The 14768-nt window shown below is 37.9% G+C and overlaps 1 protein-coding gene across 5 annotated transcripts in view; it reads left to right on the top strand.

Annotated features, from left to right (window-relative positions):
- The window catches only part of ARHGAP24 (Rho GTPase activating protein 24), a 507712-nt gene that overhangs the window by 371748 nt on the left and 121196 nt on the right, over window positions 1–14768 (top strand). The window contains exon 1 of one of the 5 annotated variants that reach the window (XM_082653464.1): window positions 13200–13283. The exons of the other annotated variants lie outside the window; for them this stretch is intronic. The gene's annotated coding sequence lies outside the window, so the exon portion shown is untranslated. Of the gene's footprint in view, window positions 1–13199; window positions 13284–14768 lie in introns of those variants that run through there. 5 annotated transcript variants of the gene reach the window in all.

Genomic DNA, 14768 nt, shown 5'->3' with positions numbered 1-14768 from the left:
TCAACACTTTTACATTTCCTATTGGAATAACAATAAAACAATCAATTAATTACCACTTAATGGTAATAGGTTCATTCTCACATATCACAGGGTGGTTATTAACCAACTTTCACTCTACCCTGTTACCTTGAATAAAGATAATTTGTCAGGATTCCAATACTGTATTTATTACCATGCTGTGGGTCTCAGAAATATTGATTTCTGGCCTTTTAAGTAGGAACAGCAATAAGCAAACAGATTTGCACAGTTTGATATCTGAAATATAGTTAAATAGAAAGCTACCTTTCACTCAAAGGACCACCTTTAGAACTATTTCATTATTTTCATTATTTATATTTCAGGATAAGATATCACAGCAAGATTTACAATAGTTTTACCACCATTTCATAGCTTACAAAGGCTAGAATATAATTCAGCCAAAGTAAATCTAAATCCATACATTCTTTCAAAAGATCTTAGATGCCAGCTGGTTCTAGAAACAAAAGGGGGAATTTTGAGGGTACATCCATTTATGAACTATGTTGGGAATTTTTAGTTATCATATTTCTACTAAAATTTTCAGAGTACATGCAAAAACTTCCACCAGTAAATTTTTATAACAATATAATACTTCAATATCTAGATTTTATTCTTCACTTGATCTGCAATAAATATCTAATAAGAAGGATTAAAGTATCATCTGATTATTTTGAATCCCCAGAAAATTTGCCTGACTTATTTTTTCATTCATTTAACAAATATCTGTTCATTTGTATTATGTGATAATTACTATTCTGAGTACTGGGAATATCGCAATGAATCAAACTGACAAACTCTTTGTCCTCAATAATCTTACATTATAGACACCAGAAGTTATATAATTACAGTGTATTTTATGTATAAACAATGCTTAGTAAGATAAATGTAAAGCATGCCAGGCATCAAGGGCTATAAAGAAAGATATAGCAGAGGCAGAGAAAAAGAGCACAGAGTGGGTGGAGCAGGGTACTATTTTATGTAGGATTATCAAGATACACCTCTCTGAGCCAAAGCCTAAGGGAGGTTGCTGTGTAATGAGCTGTCCAAACAGAGGAAATGGCAGATGGATAGGTTCAGATGTGAGACTGTACTTGGCCTGTTGGAGGAACTGCAAGGAAACCTGTTTAGGGGACAGACGAGGTCAAAGATTAGGGCACGCATAGCGTCCTCATTGGCTAAGGAAGTGATGATCTGTTTATTCACAGCATTAGAGCTTAGGGTTCAGGATATGGTGGTATTTGGTGGGTCACACTGCCAAGGACCCAATCACCCAGCCCTCAAGTTGCAGGTTTAGTAGTTTAATGTATCTCAATGCTGCAGAAGAATTATGTTTGTTTTTCAGATGAAGACATCTCACAATAAGTGAATCTAGGTATGTTATACATGATTACATAGTAAATGGCAGAGCTGGTAGCCTCATCTATGTTCTATAACTTTTCTCCCAGTTCACCACACTGTCTCTGCAGTGAGGCAAATCCGCTATGTCCAGTTCTGTATCCTGAATCAGAAAAACGTGGGCTGACCAATGAAATGTCTCCCATTTGTCAGTTTGTTCATATGAGATATAAAATATCCAAATTGTATATTTATATACAGGAAGACAATGACATGAAATGACTGCTACAGAAATCCTGTCTACATGAACTGAAATCTCAGAGGCAACATATAATGGTCAGTATTTTCAACACACTTGACAAATGGCATTTTGAATTTACAAAATTGAAAAACTAGAAAATTACATTCCTATGGACTAAAGACTTATAAACACTATTTAGACTCAAGGACCTTTGTAGATAATGGTTCTGGTATGTTGTTAGCTGGTGTAAATTCAGCAAAAAAAAAAAAAAATTATGATAAGGAGGAAAGTTCTAAGAGTAACATATTGGTCAGCTTTGTCTTGGGGAAATTATTTCTTCCCTTTTCCCAACTTTCCCACTTTACTTATAAAATGAAGGTGTTATAAAACATTATCTCTAAGTCTTCAAGGCTCCCTGTGGAAAGTTCCAAAATTACATAAATCCATTCATTTCTTGCTCCTTTATTTCTCTCTTTTCCTTTAGCCTACAAAGCCCAGAAGACTTGTAGTTCAGTGACTGGGTTTCTTCCACCAGGTCCAAAGTGGAACTGGTGTTTATGCTGAGCCAGTGAGTGAGCTCAGACATCTCTTATGCACTTGGTCCCTGGAGTTCTGCCACTTGAAATGGTATTTTCAGGGATGACTTCACAGTATAGGAAACAGATATTCAGCCATGCTCATCATTAGATCCAGAACCTAACAGGCAGCATTTCTAAGAGAAAAACAACAACAACACTTCGTACCTTTAAAGTTCTGGGGTTGCCCTAAGAACAAGGAACTATTTACTGTACATTATGCTTTTCAAGGTCCTAGCTTTATGTTAACCTTTTTTGTTCTTATAGCAGTAGTACCAGGTGACCAGGTGTCATCTCCTTTGTGTGAAGCCTACCACTATCACTCCTGAGGATTGCAACTAATATCTAATATTGGTGGAACTCTTTCCATTTTGAAAAACAATTTTCTATGTTCCATCTCATGTAATATTCACAGTAGCTCTGTGAGTTTGTTTGTATTAAATTATTAGCCCAATGTGATCAAACATTATTTGTGTATACATGTGTGTATGTAAGAAAGTGAGAGACTGAGCCAAAGACCAACTAAGTTCTTCAGACTCTAAATCTTCTCTTCTCTAAACCACAGAAAATGTAAACCTGAAATGTTGGAACCAAAGCTGACTAGGGTACACAGGAAAAAGGCTCTGTAAAATTAAGCCTAGACATACTGATCCTATATTTGAGTGAGAGTGATCAAATATAGGATCAGCTTAATTAGACAGAGTCTAATAGCCTACATGAAGAATCTGAGATTCCCATGATGTTTACACTCTGTGTAGAAAAGTAGGATGCTGAGAAGTTCCTCATTCCCTCAGCCTGGCTTTGAAGTTGGCCTCTAGAAGTGTTGTGCTATTCACGCACAATTCTCTTGTGGACATGTGTTTAGGTTTCTCTTGAGTGAAACCTAGGCGTGGAATGGCTGAGTAATTTGCTAAGTGTATTTTTAACTGTGTGAGAAATTGAGCAACTGTTTTCCAAATGATTTGCACCATTTTATATTCTCACTAGTATATATGAGAGTTCCAGTTGCTTCACATCTTTGCTACCACTTGGTAATGTCAGGTTTAAAAAAAGAAAAATTTGGTTATTCTAGTGGGTACTTAGTGGAATTTCATTGTGGTTTTAATCTGATTTTCTCTGATGACTAACAACATTAAGTATCTGTTTATGAACTTTCTGGCCTTTCATATATCTTCTTTTGTTTACTGTTCACATATTTTCCTAATTTATTTGAAGGAGCTTATTATTTCCTCATTAATGTGTTGTACAAATTCTTTATATATTATGGATAGGAGTCTTTTTTCAGATAGATGTATGTATTGTGAATATTTTCTCTCAATATGGAGCTTGCCTTTTTGTTTACTTAACCATGTCTTTCTAAGAACAAAAGTTTAATTTTGATGAGTTCTAATTTACAAATATGTCTATGTATTAGAAAATTTACTGAAATGAAAATAAAGGTATTATTTACTAGAAAAGCCGTATGTATAGAATGATCTCATTTTGGTTAAAAAACATCCTTATGTAGATAGATATAGATAGATATACAGAGATAAAGGTCTGATGGTTTAATTCTTTTAGTCTTGCTTATCAGCACTTACTTTTTACAACGCATGTGTCATGCTTTTGTAATAATAAAAGGTTTTTTTTAAGAAATTATATAAAATAAGAAGTGAAAGTATCTTTCTTGTTCTTCCCTTCCAAACCTACTCTTAATACTAAGCTCTCTTAACATTTTAGTACATTTTTCTATGACTGCTTTTATGTATACTCATAATATTTCAAAAAATATGATTATACTGTACTTTCTTTGGCAATTTACTTTTTAAAATTTAGCATATCATGCACATCTCATAGATTTAGATACATCAAAAAGTATTTATTATTCCCCCTTTGCTGGATACATAGATTGTTCCCATTTCTGTTGTGCTATTATAAGCAATGGCTCAATTAGCATTCTGGAATTGAACATGTTTAAGAAATCAGCATTCAACAGGTATTTGTTGAGCATTTGTGCTGGTCTCTGTTCTAGACACTGAGCATACAGTAGTGAGCAGAACAAACTTTCTGCTGTTCAGGAATTTACTAGTACAGGGTAATGAGCAAAAGCCATTAGCAAGAACAAACTTCATTGATATTTCAAGGCTGTGAGGAAAGCAGAAAAAAGGTGATTTCATAAATATTTACTTTCATTTCACAAACTACAAGAAAAAAAAAGCCTGTCATGAATACAAAGTAAATGCATAATGTAACAAGTGAGGTTACCAGAATAAGAGTATTGGAATAGAGTACTCCCTTTCTGGAAACATTGGAATGCATTGAATATACTCCATTTCTCACTGTTTGTTCATTTAAGAATAAAAAGTATGGGTTATAAATCCAAATTTATCATCATGATCAGTTATTACATATATATGTTATTATATATGTATATATATTTCCTAGAATCCATTTACTGTCCCTCATAATGCCTCATTTCCTATTCAGAAATTATCTCTGTGCAGTTTTAGTGGTAGGAAAATTCAACGTTTACACCTTTTCTTAAAGAAGCAAAAGGCATTAGATCCTTATTGCCTCAGTCCAGTAGAGACAGAGAGTAGGCACATGGATTTATTTTGACCATATTATTTATTTATTTTGGTGCTTTCTCTCAGCTGTAAGATACACAGGATAGAGAGAAACAGTTGGAAAGTTCACATTTGAACAGTGATTGCAGAGGACACCATAGAAGTTGGCTACTGTGGTATGCTGAGTACTACGACTCTGGATCTCTGCTTTTTACTTTTATTTAATTACTTTTCTAGCCCTCTGAAGCCTGATCCTTAGCCTCCCATTGATTCTGAGCTCATAACATATTCTAATAATTATCCTTTTGATTCAACTTTTCATTTTAAAAAATCTCCTTTGCTTGAAATTAAGAACTTTAAGTGGAACCAATATTACTTTTTAACTTTTTCTTTAGCACCTACCACAAAATAAGTTCCTCCTTACAACAAGAGTTGTGAGAAATATAGAATAAATAGAACAGACACATAGAAACATGTCCCTCTTCAATTAGACATTCATTCACATAACATTCAAGAAATATTATTAAATGCCTGCTGCACAAAGCACTGACTAAGCTTTGGGGAGCAAGGGAGACAACGCTAACGTTTATGAAAAAGAGCAAAGCAACAGGGGTACATTAGTTGGTCTTCAGACCCCTGAACTCATATTAGATGACCAATGCCTGCATATGGTATTTTACTCAATTGATATTCCTTTACTATTTATTTAAGCCAGTTTATTATTCATAATGATGTTTTCTACCACTTCGTTTTGAAATTCCTCACTTTTTCAATAACAGGATACCAGTAAATGGTGCCTGGTGGTAATCAGATCAATATTTTCTTCTTCTGACCCTTCACTGCAGTAGCATTTGCCTGAAAATAAGTAAATGCTTTGTGCAGCTAAGCGGTGTTCATGCAGAGGGAGTTCAATAACTTAACACAGAGCAATTCATGCAAAAGCATGAAAATAAAATGATATCTGGTCTGTTACGGCTCCCCAGTTGGTTTTGCCTCTGTGGACAGGGTGATTCCAAGAAGCAATGTCATAGAAAAGAAGGAATTAACCAGGAATGGGAAAAGCCGGCATTCCGGGCAGAAGGGAGACCTTTGTAGCAACAGTAGTTGGCATAGTGCCTTGAGGGTCTGAAGGGACCTGGAAGAGTTTCTTTTACCTGGAGAGAGTGAAAGCGGTGCAGCTGGTGAATATAAAAAATGAATGAATCTAGAGAAATGTATAGATACCAGATATTAAAGAGTCTTTTACACCAAAAAGAATGAGTCTCAAGTCATACAAGCAATCCATAAATTCATAGCCTCTGCTACCACTCACTTTGAGGTCTTAGGGAAAGCTTTTTCCTTCTTTCACATGTTACTGCAGGCCTTTGTGCATTAAACATAGTTTGACCTCCTGCCATCGGAAAAAAAATGAAGAGTGGAGATCTGACACCTACCTCATCGTGCTCTTGCAAACACACACACACACGCACACACATGCATGCACACGCACTCACACATGATCCCCTTGTGCTTTATGCTCTAATTGAGAACAGCTTGGTCTTGGTCTTTGGTCAGTTCCTCAGCCATGAGCTATGAAAGACTGGACATTCCCTCAGACATCCCTTGAGAGTTATTTCATAAAATTTTGACATCAGAACCTTAAAGAGATTTACTTAAAGAATGTTCACTTAGGGACAAGATGGAAAATGGTCATAGAACAATAGATAATCTTGGCAGGTAAAAATAAAAGCCCTTGATAAGTGCCAGGATATTTTAGAAATAAGAGTAAATTGTTTATGATGAACTTTACAGTCTAACTGCTGAAATATTCTCTCTTTATAGCTAGGAAGTGTAGTTCCATGTGTTTTTTTCTCTCCAGATATTTAATATGAGATTTAGGTCTTAGCATCTCCACAGACCCATGCTAAGAGCTAGGGTTGTGGTGAATGAAGTTTCCGGGCCAGCACTACATATGTCTAAACATTACAGAAGGCGGGTTCATATATATTGATACATGGACTATTTTAACTGACATTCTCCCAGCTTACTGTACCCTGGAGTTCTAGCTTTCCATTTCATTTAAGAGCCTTGGCTTACTAATGAGACTGTTTTTGCAGCAGACAGGAAGAGGGAGCAAGGAGGACAGCCCTCCTTTTGAACTTCCCTAATTATCTTTTAGTCTCTTTACCACCACCATATCAAAGTGGTAAACCCAAGTTTCAGAGCTGGCAGTTTTAAAAAATTCAAGCATTCTCCCTAGAGGGAGAATGTCATTCTGCCTGATATTAACTGGGCAAAGCTTTCTGATAAGCATAGTGCCCTTAAGCAGCCTTTAATATTTAATGACGGTATCATAGAGGTATTGACCTGAGAGTAAACAATAAATTATAAAAACACCCAGAAGCTCATGTCAGATGAATCAGAACAATTGATTTTCTTTTTAAACATGAGCTTGCCGTGGGAAGTATTTTAATATGGCAGAAACAGGGCCAAGAAGTCGAGATTTAGAATGAATGAGGCGTGGAAGATGAATTACAGGACAAGGTGCTAATTATGGAGAGTATAAAAAGCAAGTGTGTAGAGAGGTAGGGGGAAGTGGGGTGACTTGTTGAAATATGGTGACCTGTGAGGGCACGTTGACATATGATCCAGAGAAAACATGGAAGATGCCAAGAGGGAACTGCAATTTACAGAGATGGTCTCTCCAAAAACCAGCTATTAAGTACGCATGATATTTTTGTGTATCTCTTCATTATGGTTTAATGTTAAACTTGTCCCTTAGCCAGGGACAGCTCTTCAACCATTTATTGCAGGATCCATTATGGTTGAATCACCAGCATAATAGTCTGAACGGACTGGAGGCTTTTATAAATTTATTTATTTATTTATGGCTGTGCTGGGTCGTCGTTTCTGTGGGAGGGCTTTCTCTAGTTGCGGCGAGCGAGGACCACTCTTCATCGCGGTGCGTGGGCCTCTCACTATCGCGGCCTCTCTTGTTGCGGAGCGCAGGCTCAGTAGTTGTGGCTCACGGGCCTAGTTGCTCTGCGGCATGTGGGATCTTCCCAGACCAGGGCTCGAATCCGTGTCCCCTGCATTGGCAGGCAGATTCTCAACCACTGCGCCACCAGGGAAGTCCTGGAGGCTTCTATTTCATGTGTCTCCGCAAAACCCAAGGCTGGCTTAGAATAGATGACTTCATTTTGAATGAGGCACCACTTACTATAGGAAAGTAAACATCAAACATAACTGGAGTTCCTGAGTACTGGACAACCATAAAGTGATTAATGATTAGGAGTGGATTTAATATTGTACCCTAGGTGCAATAAGAATACATATCATTCTGTGTGCACACACGCACTCAAATACAACTCTCTCCCACTTCACTAGATTAGGTGATTTCCTTTTGTAGATGGTAAACCCAGAGCACAAAAAGGGAAAGAATTGCCTCGGGCCAGATACTGTTTTAACAACCTAACAAAAATAAAAATGTCAAAATTAAACATAAAACCGACCATGAATCTGTCTTGTCATTCAGCTAGCTCTTGCTGGTGACAATATTTTTCCCATTATTTATTTGGTGTACTTTTGCAAGATTTACATTTTGGTGATCATCCCCTTCCCCGTAAAAGAAAAGGTCTTATGTGAAGTAGGACAGGAAAAGATTAGATGCTATGCTGTTGGGGCTATATAACCCGCGTCATTGTGCAAGTTTCTTTACTCAAAATAGAGATTTTGCAGATGTTACTCTTATCCTTCAGCATTCCTTATTTCTATACTGGAACTTCTCTGGCCCAGCGATCACCAGTTTTGTCCTGATGCCTCCCACTCTTGCTTTGTAGATCCGTGCCAGCCATTCCAGAGGAAGCTAAGCGTGAAGCAAGGCATATGTGGTGTGCACAGCTTAGGCACATTGCCAACGTATACTGGTTAGTTAAGGAAGGAGGAAAGCATGAATGGTATTTACCAGATTACTTCCTCTATTTCCCCTCCCCTCCACCATGTATCAGGCACCAAATTTTTTTTTTTTTTTTTTTTTTTTTTTGCGGTACGCGGGCCTATCACTGTTGTGGCCTCTCCCGTGGCGGGAGCACAGGCTCCGGACGCGCAGGCTCAGCGGCCATGGCTCACGGGCCCAGCCGCTCCGTGGCATGTGGGATCTTCCTGGACCGGGGCACGAACCCGTATCCCCTGCATCGGCAGGCGGACTCTCAACCACTGCGCCACTAGGGAAGCCCACCAAATATTTTTTATGTTACTTTACCCTTCTCTTCCTTTCTGTTTCTGTGCCCATCAACTTAGCTCACACATTCATCCATTAACACCACAATTATTGAAATGCTGTCCCGAGAGATCTCCACATCAGCCTGAGGTTTCCTCTACTCCCCGAATTATACGTGAATAATCATCGTTGTTTTAATAATACCCTTCACTCACACAACAGCTCCCACTCGACATCTCAGTTACCCTTGATGGCTCCCTAAAATTAGGCAAAAAAAAAATCATAAGCTTGAATTTAAAAGTTCTCTTAATCTGGCTCCTAATTATTTCTCCAACATTTTTTTCTTTCAGTACATTCCTACAAGAAATCTCTACTGCAGCTAAGCATTTTATTATTCCACAATTAGATCAACACGTAGTTCTAAGTACCTTTGGCTTCCTCTTTCTTAATTCTCGAAGTCCGACTGTTCCTTAAATTCCCAGCTAGAGTTTCAGCTCTTCCACCAGGGCTAACCTCTTCTGAATTCCTGCCCCAGCCCTCTCCCTTGATATATGGACTCAGATAACCTACTAATGGTTACTATGTGTCTCAGACTTAAACTGTCCAAAATGCAACTCTATATGCACTCCTCTGCCACCACCACTTCCTTTTCCATCCTTTCCTAGCTCAGTAAGTGGCAACACCATTCATCTAATATTTGTCAGGGTCCCATTTTTCCTCATTTCTCACATTCAATTCATGTGCAGTCTTATCATAAGTTCTACTCCCAAAATACGTTTCACATCTTTTGACCTATCTTCATGTTTATTGCTCTCACTATGGCACAAGCCACCATCACTTGAAGTACTGCAAGGGTCTCCTAAAATATCTCTTTTCCACTCAAACACATTCTCCACAAAACAGTTGTTTAAACAGACAGATACTCTTTGGTCCCTGTTCCCTGCTTAGAACAAGTATCCAACAGAGATTCCTGCTGGGAACAGATCCTGTCCCTCCCCTGCTTGGAATGGTCCACATTCCCTACCATGACCTGTAGACTCAACATGACAAGGTCCATCTCTAACCTCATCTTGGGCCACTGTCCCCGTGACATATGTTTCAGCCACTTTGGCCTCGCAGTGACTTCTACATACATCACCAGGGTTTTTTAAAATTTAGGCTCCCTATACTTAGATCCTCCTCTCCTTCCAGAGGCCTGTTTTCCTTGGCTGGCTGGCTGCTCTTTCAGGTCTCAGCTTAAACTTCAGAGAGTCATTTATTACCCACCCTAAATAATATAGGCTACCACCCCATTATTTTCTATGACAAAACCCTATTTGCTTTCTTCATAACACTTACTACAATCTCTACTTATTTAGACATTTATTTATTTACTTGATATTGCAGCCTTTTTAAAAACATCATGTCTCACCAACACTGGAATGTAAGTAAGCTCAATGAAGTCAAGGACTAGGTCTGCTTGTTTATCTTTGTATTTCTAACACTTACCACTGTGCCTGGCAACGAAAGATGCTCAGTAAGCATTCGTTAAATGAAAGAACACTACTTTTTGGGCACAGGTTGTTTTCCATTCCTTGGTGCTATTACTTATAATCGTTGCAGGGTTTTCCTTATAATGTTTACTTCCCCAGTGTCTAAAAAAGTACCCTACATGTACCTGGACTTCAATAAAATTTTTATCGTTAATGTTTTTGAAATAGGAAGTTTGAAATGTCAAATTAAGTGCACGGGGTGTGGTGGGAGGGTACATTTGTTAGGAATCAGCTCCTTGAATAAAAATTACTCCTTGAATAAAAATCTGAATGATGTTAGGGAACTTTGAGTATGACTTTTAGTAGAGCCCTGCCAAAGAAAACAGTACAGTCATGTAAGAGGCTTGAATTAGCCATGTAAAATTTGGTACAGATTTATCTTGAATTCAGTATATCCTAAGAAAAACAAAATTATTCTCCTCTGGCTTGGCAAAGACATCTATACAAAAACCTTGTGGCTAAACTTATGATAGGTAATTTTCTGAAAATGAAGAAAATTAGGTGTTTTTTTTGTTGTTGTTGAACAGACCCCAAATATAAGCTTGGGTGGGGGGCAGGGAATGTAAATGTTAGGATGAGAAGGAAGGAAGAATCCTTCAGAGGTGTCCCCATGATCCAGGCCCACTGGCAATGAATAAGAGCAGTAAAAAGTGCACAGAAATGTACACCATTTAGGTAGGGGGAACTTGCAATTTCTCCTTTGTTTGATTTTTCTTTTTATGTGTGTTAGAGGAATAGAGGAGCTCTGGCTGAAGTTTTTTACTAAAATGTCTTCAAAATAAATCATTTATAATAGCATCTTGAGAATGTGCGTACATTTGAAATGAATAAACTCTGTCACTCTGAAAGAATAAATTTCATATGCTACGTCCATCTCCTTCCTTCATGCGGTGTTGTGGCTCCAATTTCCCGTCCACTTACCTCAGTAAGAGGCAAGTCAGATTTCCTGGGCTGTAGACAAAGAAATGACTAGATAAGTTTTGCTGGGTCCTCTTAGAGAACAATTTTCCTTGTAGGCTTTCCTGTTGATGAGTTTCAGAATTCTTACTTGCAGTGCTATTCAACTTCGTTTTGTGAATAAGAAGCTTTTTAAGCTAATTCTTGATTTTCCAGGTTAATAATTACTGTAGCCAAATTAAATCCTAAAATTTCACGGGTCGGTTGATGAGGTGAAATCACTTATTCGCTTTAAATAAATCACCAGCTCTGATAAGGGAATATATTATATTTTATTTCTGTTTTTCAGAACTGATTGTGTAATTTATTTTAGAAGTAAGTCTGGAATATGGAAATCAAAATATACAAATAAGAGGGATTATTCATTACAATTAAGATAACATATGCAAAAAGACTTCCAATTGGATTCTTCTATAAAAGATATCTGTAATACATTCAAAAAATTATTGGGTTAGTGAATTTTAAAAGTTAGCTTAAATCTTTATTATTTTTATTTAGCGAGAAGCTATTCCTTGTATATTTCTAAATATTTTAGACAATTTACACTGGAAAACAAGACAATGAAAAGAAAAACAACAAAAATCAGTTAAAATTAGCAGAGAAATGGATTTAATTGCTGGAAACATCTTTTGCAATATGCTTCACTCTATGGTGACCCGATGCAATATAAATATCGTAAATAATTACATATATAACGTTAGGTATTAGGTATTGTAGTAAAGATAGAAAAAGTAACTGAGACACAACAACACTATGAAATCACTTCTCTAAGCACATTCAACCACTCGGTGACAGAGCTAGAGCCACAGTTCTTCAGGAATAACTTCTGGAACAACTTCTCATGATTCAGAATTGCTTCACCAAGCAATAAAGGATGCCTGGAGAGTCCTAACTTCAAAACAAAACAAAACAAAACAAAACTTACAGGCTTCAGGGCATTGCTTTGGCTTTCCTTGTCAACCAGCAAAGTCTCTACTTGAGCCTTTGCCATGGTTTCCATGGTTTTTCTATGGATTGTTTTTTTCCCACTTGAACAAACTTGCCTGTTATTCTTATATGTTTAGATAGATTCAATGCAGAGGTATTTTGCTGCTGGTTTTCAAGTTTCTTTTCTTTTTTTAAAAAATTTATTTATTTTATTTATTTTTATTTTTGGCTGCATTGGGTCTCTGTTGCTGCACGCGGGCTTTCCCTAGTTGCGGTGAGGGGGACCACTCTTCATTGCGGTGTGGGAGCTTCTCATTGTCATGGCTTCTGTTGTTGCAGAGCACGGGCTCTAGGCACGTGGGCTTCAACAGATGTGGCATGCGGGCCCAATAGTTGTGGCTCACGGGGCGCAGGCTCAGTAGCTGTGGTGCATGGGCTTAGTTGCTCCGTGGCATGTGGGATCTTCCTGGATGAGGGCTCGAACCTGCATCCCCTGCATTGGCAGGTGGATTCTTAACCACTGCGCCACCAGGGAAGCCCCTCAAGTTTATTTTCAAGGGAATAAATACTTAGCATATTTAAATGAATGTGAATCCTATGTTGTTTCTATGTTCAAGCCAGTGGTTAGAGAAATGTCACCATTTGCTGTGCTCTTCTGCTTGCCTCTCCTCAGGCATAGCCCGCCACTCCCATCCTGCTCTCTGTTCTAGTAGGCAGAACGTTGAGGGCCACCCCATCCCTCCCTTGTCCTATGCCTTTCGGTTGCAGTTGGCCCACAGAGGACCCAATCAAGGCATCGGGTGGAGGGAGGAGAATAAGGACAGTGTCTGTTTCCCTGACCCCAGCACTGTGGGTTGCCTCTGGCTGGCTGTAACCTAGGGGATGGTACAACTCTACAGTGCCCAGCCTGGGGGATTCCTTTTGTGGTTTCCTTATTTCCTGCCTATGCCTTTGGTAATAGTCTTTTTATTAATCCCTCCATGGATTACCTTAATCTGCATGGGCTGTTTCCTGCTGGAATCCTGATAGACACAGCATGTGAGTGGCTCTCTACTCTATGTGAATTTTAGTCAGAAAAAAATGTCTTCCAATCTGTACTCTTCTGCATGCTTCATGGATGTTTGGACAAATCACTTAACCTTTATTTTTTAAATGAAATTTAAAGCCCTTTATTCAGGAGGACTAAACCGGAGGACTAAATGAAATAATTTATGTTTATGTAAAGCACCTGGCCCGTAGCAGTCGTTTTCATTTTTTAAAAAATTGTAATGCTGATTGAAGTGCTCTATTTTCTTCTAAAATGTCATGGCTATTTATATGCTGTGTGCTCAGTCTTTAACACATCTAAGTATAATTTGGGCCTCATTGTCATGGATTCTACTGAATTTACAACTGATGTGAGAATTAAAAGAACATCAGACCTATGTTCAAAACAGCTAAGGTTGAAAATATTTGGCTTTCCAGCTAGCCAGGGATGGGAGATGGTGACAGAACTATAGCTGATGGGGGAATAAGCAATAACAAACATATGATTTCCCTTTTTATTTTTATTTTTTGCTGGGGCATCCTCTTTTCCTCAAAATAGCACAGATCATTTAGCTTACCCAATAAATTACTCTGTGCTTTCATTTTGAGAGGAAAAAAATGAAAACATAACAGTGCCTGGAAGTTTCAGCTCCCCCTTTTTTTAGAATCCTACTTTTATATTCAGTTCTTAATCCTCAGTGCTATTATTATCAGGCAATAGTGATCTAGGTGATCTAAAAGTTCTATATTTAATTCCTTAAGAGCTATAGATAGCTGACATTATGATATATAGCAGCAAAAGATAACCCCTCTCCAGAGGTCATAGTCAGCCAAGAGCATACACTTGCTGAGCATGAACATGGAAATGGTGATTAAAATTCAGATGGGTAGGATGAAATTTTCTTTATGTTGTGATTTTGTTTTAATCTTACTAGCCTTGTAATTGGAAAACTTGAACTGTAGGGCATCTACATTTCCCCCTTTGACTATGGTGAAGGAAGAATACAGTGGCCATATAGGAATATTGTGAAACTGGGATGGATATTAAGGGAGAAGGAAAGGGAGTAAGTTATAGGGGAAGGATATGAGCTGTGCAAAACTGAATAACACTCACATTTAATTTTAAGAAATTTAATGAAAAATTCCACCTAATATTTTTTAAAAAGTCAGTCATGTACCCAGCACCCAGATCTTGGTTTCTAAGACTATTCTCCAACAAAGAACCAGGGCTCCTTGGAAAAATGTCTGATTCTAGGACTGGGATAGGAAGTACACAAGATGAGCCTGCAGCATTTTGTAATGCCAGAAGATAAGGATGTGCTATTTAAAAACAAAGACACGATTATAGGGATATATCAAAGGGACAAAATAACCAACTGAAAGAGCTCCCAGTAGATAAAACTGGAACAATGT

This window comes from Grampus griseus (genome assembly GCF_964374135.1).
Source record: "Grampus griseus genome assembly, chromosome: 4".
Taxonomy (NCBI): Eukaryota; Metazoa; Chordata; class Mammalia; order Artiodactyla; family Delphinidae; genus Grampus; species Grampus griseus.
The sequence above is the reverse complement of the archived record's forward strand: the minus strand, read 5'-3'. Positions and strand labels throughout refer to the sequence as shown.